Raw genomic sequence first — 6,894 nt, 5'->3', positions numbered from 1 at the left:
AGACAGACACCCGCAAAGCCACTTATGCAATACAAGTTGCATGTTGAACGTGGAGCAAGTCTCATGAACGCAACCATGTAAAGTTAGCCCGAGCCGCTTCATCCCGCCATGCCACAAAGATGCAAAGTACTCGAACTAAAGACAACAAAGCATCAACGCCCACAATATAATTGTGTTCTACTCATGCAACCAATCTATGCATAGACTCGGCTCTGATACCACTGATGGGATTCGTAGCATAGAAAACAAAAAATTTCCTACCGCGAGAACGCAATCCAAGCCAAGATGCAATCTAGAAGATGGGAGCAACGAGTGGATGAATGAGACTAACCCTTGAAGATTTCCAAAGCCTACAAGAGGAGGCTCTCGTTGCTGCGGTAGACGATCACTTGCTGCTTTCAAAAGCGCGTAGAAGATCTTGACGGTGCCACAATCGGGCAGCACCTCCGTACTCGGTCACACGTACGGTGTTGATGAAGACGTCCTTCTCCCCGTTCCAGCGGGCAGCGGAAGTAGTAGATCCTCCTCGGAATCCCGGCAGCACGACGGCGTGGTGGCGGTGGTGGTGGAGAACTCCGGCAGGGCTTCGCCTATGCGATGTGGAAGTATTATGTGGAGGAGGAGAGGCTAGGGTTTGGGGAGAGGGGGTGGCTAGGGCGTCGGCCATGGGCAGCCCTAGGTGGTGCGGCCAAGAGTGGCTGCCCCCCTCCCTCTCCTCATTATATAGGTGGAAATCCCCAAGAGTTGTAGTCCAAGTCTTTGAATAAGACCCCAACAACAAAACCTCCCATAGGTGGGAAACCTACTCAAGGGGGGAGTCCTACCCAAGGTGGGACTCCCACCTTTCCCTTAGGTGGGGTGGCCGGCCACCTATGGTGTAGTCCACCTGGGACTCCACCCCGTAGGGTTTGGCTGGCCATCCAAGGTGGAGTCCCTCCGGGACTCCACTTTCCATGGTGATTTCTTCCGGACTTTTCTAGAACCTTCTAGAACCTGCCATAAATGCACCGGATCATTTCCAAACTTGGAATATGACTTCCTATATATGAATCTTATTCTCCGTACCATTCCAGAACTCCTCGTGATGTCCTGGATCCCATCCGAGACTCCGAACAAAACTTCTAACTCCATTCCATATTCCATATCTACTTTAAACGACATCAAACCTTAAGTGTGTCACCCTATGGTTCGCGAACTATGCAGACATGGTTGAGACTTCTCTCCGACCAATAACCAATAGCGGGATCTGGAGATCCATAATGGCTCCCACATATTCAAGGATGACTTAGTGATCGATTGAACCATTTACATACGATACCGATTCCCTTTGTCACGCGATATTTTACTTGTCCGAGGTTTGATCATCGGTATCTCTATACCTCGTTCAACCTCGTCTCCTGACAAGTACTCTTTACTCGTACCGTGGTATGTGGTCTCTTATGAACCATTCATATGCTTGCAAGCTAATTAGACGACATTCCACCGAGAGGGCCCAGAGTATATCTATCCGTCATCGGGATGGACAAATCCCACTGTTGATCCATATGCCTCAACTCATACTTTCCGAATACCTAATCCCACCTTTATAACCACTCATTTACGCAGTGGCGTTTGATGTAATCAAAGTACCTTTCCGGTATAAGTGAATTACATGATCTCATGGTCGAAAGGACTAGGTAACTATGTATCGAAAGCTTATAGCAAATAACTTAATGACGTGATCTTATGCTACGCTTAATTTGGGTGTGTCTATTATATCATTCACATAATGACATAACCTTGTTATTAATAACATCCAATGTTCATGATCATGAAACGATGATCATCTATTAATCAACAAGCTAGTTATACAAGAGGCTTACTAGGGACTCCTTGTTGTTCACATAACACACATGTATCAATGTTTCGGTTAATACAATTATAGCATGGTATGTAAATATTATCATAAACTCAAAGATATATAATAACCATTTTATTATTGCCTCTTGGGCATATCTCCAACATGCCCTAGACTCAAAGGTTAGTCCACTATAAAATATATCAACTAAGTTATGCTTTTCCAAATCATGTCCAGGCCGAGCTCTGATAAGAGAGCAAAACCTTGCCCAAGCTTCAGGCAATTTCTCTCCATCTTCCTCATCAAAACTATAAATTTTCTACAAAGCAATATGTTGAGCACTAGCAGGAAAATGTTTTCGAAAGAAAACATCAAGCAAACCACTTGGACTATCAATAGAATCAGGAGGCAAACTATTATACCAAGTTTTAGCATCATCCTTTAATGAGAAAGGAAAAAATTTAGCAACAAAATAAGTACGCTTCTTAATATCATCACAAAACAAGCTACTCAAAGTAGAAAGCTCATTCATGTGTTCTATAGCACTTTCTTTTTCGGTACCACAAAAAGGTGTTTTCTCAACAATAGATATATGAGATAAATCAAGAGAAAAATCATAATCCTTATCCTTAATGTTTATAGGAGATGTGGCAAATTTAGGATCAAGAGACAGTTTATATCTAACAACATGTTGTGCAAGAAGCTTTTTAATGTTACTTACACTAGTAGTAGCATTACATTTATCAATAAAATCATCATCAAGTTCCACATAATCTTCATCAAGATCATCACTAGAGTATTCAACAGACTCAGGTGAATTAACAGGTGTAACCGTATTTTCATTACGAATTTCAGTATTTTCAATTTGTCTAGACCTAGCAATTGTAGCATCTAGAAAAGAACCTAATGAACCATTATCATCAAGCACAGCAGAAGCATCATCAAAATTATAAGAGGAATTTTCAGATTCAGCAGAAGTACCAGCATGTGAAACTTGTGGTGGTGAAACAAGTTGACTTATCACAGATGGTGAATCAAGAGCAGCAGAGGTACTCAGAGTTGTACCTTTTCTTGTATGGATGGTAATATGACGGCTTTAGCATCGCGAGGTTTACCTATGATGAAGGATTTGCAGCGAACAATATCAATCCAAGTGAACTTGCAAATAAAGCTATGCTCCCCGGTAACGGCGCCAGAAAATAGTCTTGATGATCCACAAGTATAGGGGATCGCAACAGTATTCGAGGGAAGTAAAACCCAATTTATTGATTCGACACAAGGGGAGCCAAAGAATATTTGTAAGCCTTAACAGCGGAGTTGTCAATTCAGCTGCACCTGGAAACAAACTTGCTCGCAAAAGTTTACCGATGCAGCAGTTTTATAGCGATAGCTATAGTGAAATATAAGCAGCGATGTAATAAAGACAGCAGTAGTGATCTATTATCTATACCTACTAATAAAGGAAGTAAGGTTTCTCCCCTAATTTTTCGTCCGTTTTAAATTTGCCCCTAATGTTTAGTAGATATTACAGATGTTGCCACCGGTCAAGTGATAACGTTTCGTCTGTCGCCAATCCTCCTCTATCGCGTAGACTGATGGTCCCGTATTGCAGCTCAATCCATCTCCCTGCGCGCCGCCGCCGGAAGAAATCCGCTCATGGGCTGTAGCTCTCCGCACGCATGACCATCGGGAGGGGACGAACCCCGCACCCAAGGTGAGTGGCGCCGTCCATCGGGAGGCCGGGAGAAGCCAGGAGGAACCCTGTTACCCGGCGAGATGGGAATTCATCTTGGAGTCCCGACCTCAGGCGCTGCCTCGACTATGCCGCCTCCCACCTCAGAGATGGCCACGCGGACGGAATACGTGGCGACGCTGGCCATCAAGGCCGACCAGTCATGCTCTTGGACCAGATTTGCGTTGTCGGTCCCGGTGACCTCGGTCGTCGAGGCCATTCTCATCCCCGATGGCCTTTGGAGAGTGCTTCTTAAACTGGCCATGGAGAAGAATGAGGATATATCGAGGTTCATCTTCTGCGAGGCAAGGCCAGTCAATCCCATACGGCCAGAATTGCGTCTTTGAGGGAAATGGGTCAGCCTGGTGGGGATTTGGATCCCAGTTCCACGGTTGAGGTGTTGGGGAGAAGATGGGGACTTCAATCGATTTGTACGTTGACCCGAGTTGGTGACGCCGATGGTAAGTCTGCACTCCGTCCCTCGGGTTGAAAATCTTGAGTTGGGTGAATCCTGAAACTGTTTCAATGCCTCATGTACTTTCGTTTGCATCTAATGCAGGATTCCAACCAAGTGAATTGCCGTATGATTGTGTCTCTGATTAAGAAAAATTCCGCCCCGGATGGTCGCCTGCAATGTTTGCTGCCCTTACCCGCACTACAATCATGCTATCTATCTAGGCCAAGCCAATACAGAGCATCAACTTCGTTGAATTTATCAAATGATGAGCTGATGCAGCCAGTTGATGGAATTCATGCTGCTTCAGCATTGGCAGCATTGGCTACAGAATAACTTTCTAATTCACTACAGTATCACAGAAATTAAATTACTTACGTGCATATGTAAATCTATCAGAAGGTGTTGGTGGTGCATATGTGTTTTACCTTACATACATATGTAAATCTATCTGAAGGTCCTGATGGTACATATGTGTTTTAGCTTACATGCAAGTCCATCTGAGATGGCTTATCTACTATCTGAAGTGTGTTGGATTGGGAGTTATACCAATGAATAATCTGGTTCATGTTTCGGTGATGTAGGAAACACAAATTAATAACTTTCAAACATGGGTAGAACATAATTATTCTGCTCATGTAAGTGGGAAGAAATAAAGCATCTAATTCGATATGTTCTTCATATGAAAAAACTAGCTGTATACTACTCTCTGTTTTATTTTTCTTCCATCTGTGGTAAGTATTCAATAAGAAGGAAGTTGTAGCATCATCCTAAAAGAAATTAAGCAGGTATCCTGAAGAATGTTTACCTTTATTATTAGCTCGAGGTGTGCCATGTATACCAACGAGTACATGCATACTGATTCGTTATGCATAGTAAGTATGATTCCGTTGGTGTTTGTGCTGGAAACTTAGGAGCCAATAATGAGAGAAATGACATACCCACAGAGCTTGCTCAGCGAAACGAAAATATGGATGTCCACTCTGTACTGGACTGAACTCTATAGCGTTATGATGGATGAATGTTGTATGCTCAGACCATTTCTTCTATTTGATCTATAATGTCAGCTATGTTCACTGGACGGCAGCTAGAATTCGTTAATTATTTTGTGTGCAAACATGTAAGATGACGATCTTCAAAATTTATGCATTGGAGGTTGGACCGATGGAGTGCTTCTTAGAATTCTATTATTTAGCCTCTTATTTTGTACTTCTATATGAAATATGCCTGTGAAAATACTTAACTTTTAATGACCCGATCTTTTCCCTCTCCCGATGCAACGCACGGATATTTTTCCTAGTTATATACTAAAAGCAAAATAAGGTGGATTAATAGAGCCACCAGATCCACATCATTTATATTAATATTGATAGTTAGATATAAAATGTATGGCTAGGATATAATAAAGAATTAATAGTAACATAACATATTTGACACAGTTTATGTTGAAAATGTCAGGTCTCTCAGATCTGCACTCATATAATTGAGCGACATGTGCCGTAAATAGATGTGTCTGTTTGGTTGGTACATACAACAAACTAGAGAAAGACCCAGCTGTATAAGCAACTAAGATATGGAAAGTTTGAAATAAAAAATTCAGCCGTGTACGCAACTAAACTTTGGTGATTGAAAACGTGATATCTTCAAAGAAAAGAAGAAAAGAAAGACCTTGCCACAACGTGTTAGCAATCGGACATGTACTTTTTTTTGCTGAACGCGCTAGGTAGCATGTCTAATTCTTTTTCCGGACTTATGACTTTCATTTAATCAGTTATTGAAATCTACGGTGCAAACGATTTATCAGTCTTTGTCTTTTATTTAAACTGCATTTAGGGTTTAGTTAAAAAAATTGTAAAGTTTTTCAAATATAGAGTATGAAGAATATTAATTATTATATACTAAAAGCAAAATAAAGGTGTTTTTCGAGGCACCATGCTAGTACACATATGTTAAAAATATATAAACCGATGATTTTAATTTTAACGGTATGAGATTCAAAGATAATAGGTGTTCCGTACAATAATATAGGTTGTTTACCGTGTCAAGTTGTATACCTGTAGAACTCTAGCTACAAAATCTACGAGATAGGATGTAAAACTAACCCAAATGGCTAGGACACAATTCAATACTACATATGGTAAAACTCAATCAATCAACCTGATAAATAAATCTTTGAAAACTCAATTGGTTTGTATGATGGAAGAGTACATGCCCAGTACATAAGGAAGCTCCCAGGGCTGATTTGATCATATACAGAAAGCAAAGCTAATTGATATATTTAAATACATGGAAAGCAAAGATAGTTGATAGATTTAACTTCACCGCTAGGTATATTTGTCCGTTCAAAAACCGGAAGAGATTTGATCAGGCTGGGTTCATTGGTTCAACGAACTAAAAGAACGATTATCCTAGGACCTGTTCATATCAGTTCTACGAAAGAAAAAAATGGAGAAATTTTTTAATAGGCTGGTGAGCTCAGGGCCGGCCCTGGGGAGGGTCTAGCGGGGCGGCCGCCCCGGGCCCAGAAAAATTAGGGGCCCAATTTTTTTATTTAGCTTTACTATCCATTGCAGGAAAAAAACAATTTATATTTTTAGATGGGCTTGGATCTATATTTTTGGGCTTTTTATTTTCCTTTTAGTTTTCGATCCGGCCGGCCGGCTAGGAATCCCACTCACCGCACGGTACGAATGTACAAGTCATACGATGATACCAAAGGTCGCCTTGATACCATACGGAACAGAAACGTTGCTCTATCGCCTCGCCCAGGTGATTTCTTGCTCTCCCGATCGTTGCAATCAGCATCCATGTGCACTGATTCTACGATTCAGCAAGTAGAAAGTATGCGCACTCACTTTGAGACATATAGAA

At 41.6% G+C, this 6,894-nt stretch overlaps 1 long non-coding RNA gene across 1 annotated transcript; it reads left to right on the top strand.

The window, feature by feature from the left end:
- The first annotated feature begins 3,435 nt into the window (after positions 1 to 3,435).
- Positions 3,436 to 4,697, top strand: LOC139834201 (uncharacterized). Its single transcript, XR_011749707.1, has 2 exons — positions 3,436 to 4,030; positions 4,129 to 4,697. It is a non-coding gene; the product is annotated as an uncharacterized lncRNA (long non-coding RNA).
- Positions 4,698 to 6,894: the final 2,197 nt, after the last annotated feature.

The sequence above is a fragment of the Lolium perenne genome, chromosome 7 (assembly GCF_019359855.2).
Source record: "Lolium perenne isolate Kyuss_39 chromosome 7, Kyuss_2.0, whole genome shotgun sequence".
Lineage (NCBI taxonomy): Eukaryota > Viridiplantae > Streptophyta > Magnoliopsida > Poales > Poaceae > Lolium > Lolium perenne.
Note: the sequence above shows the minus strand (reverse complement) of the source record. Positions and strands in the feature narration are given on the sequence as shown.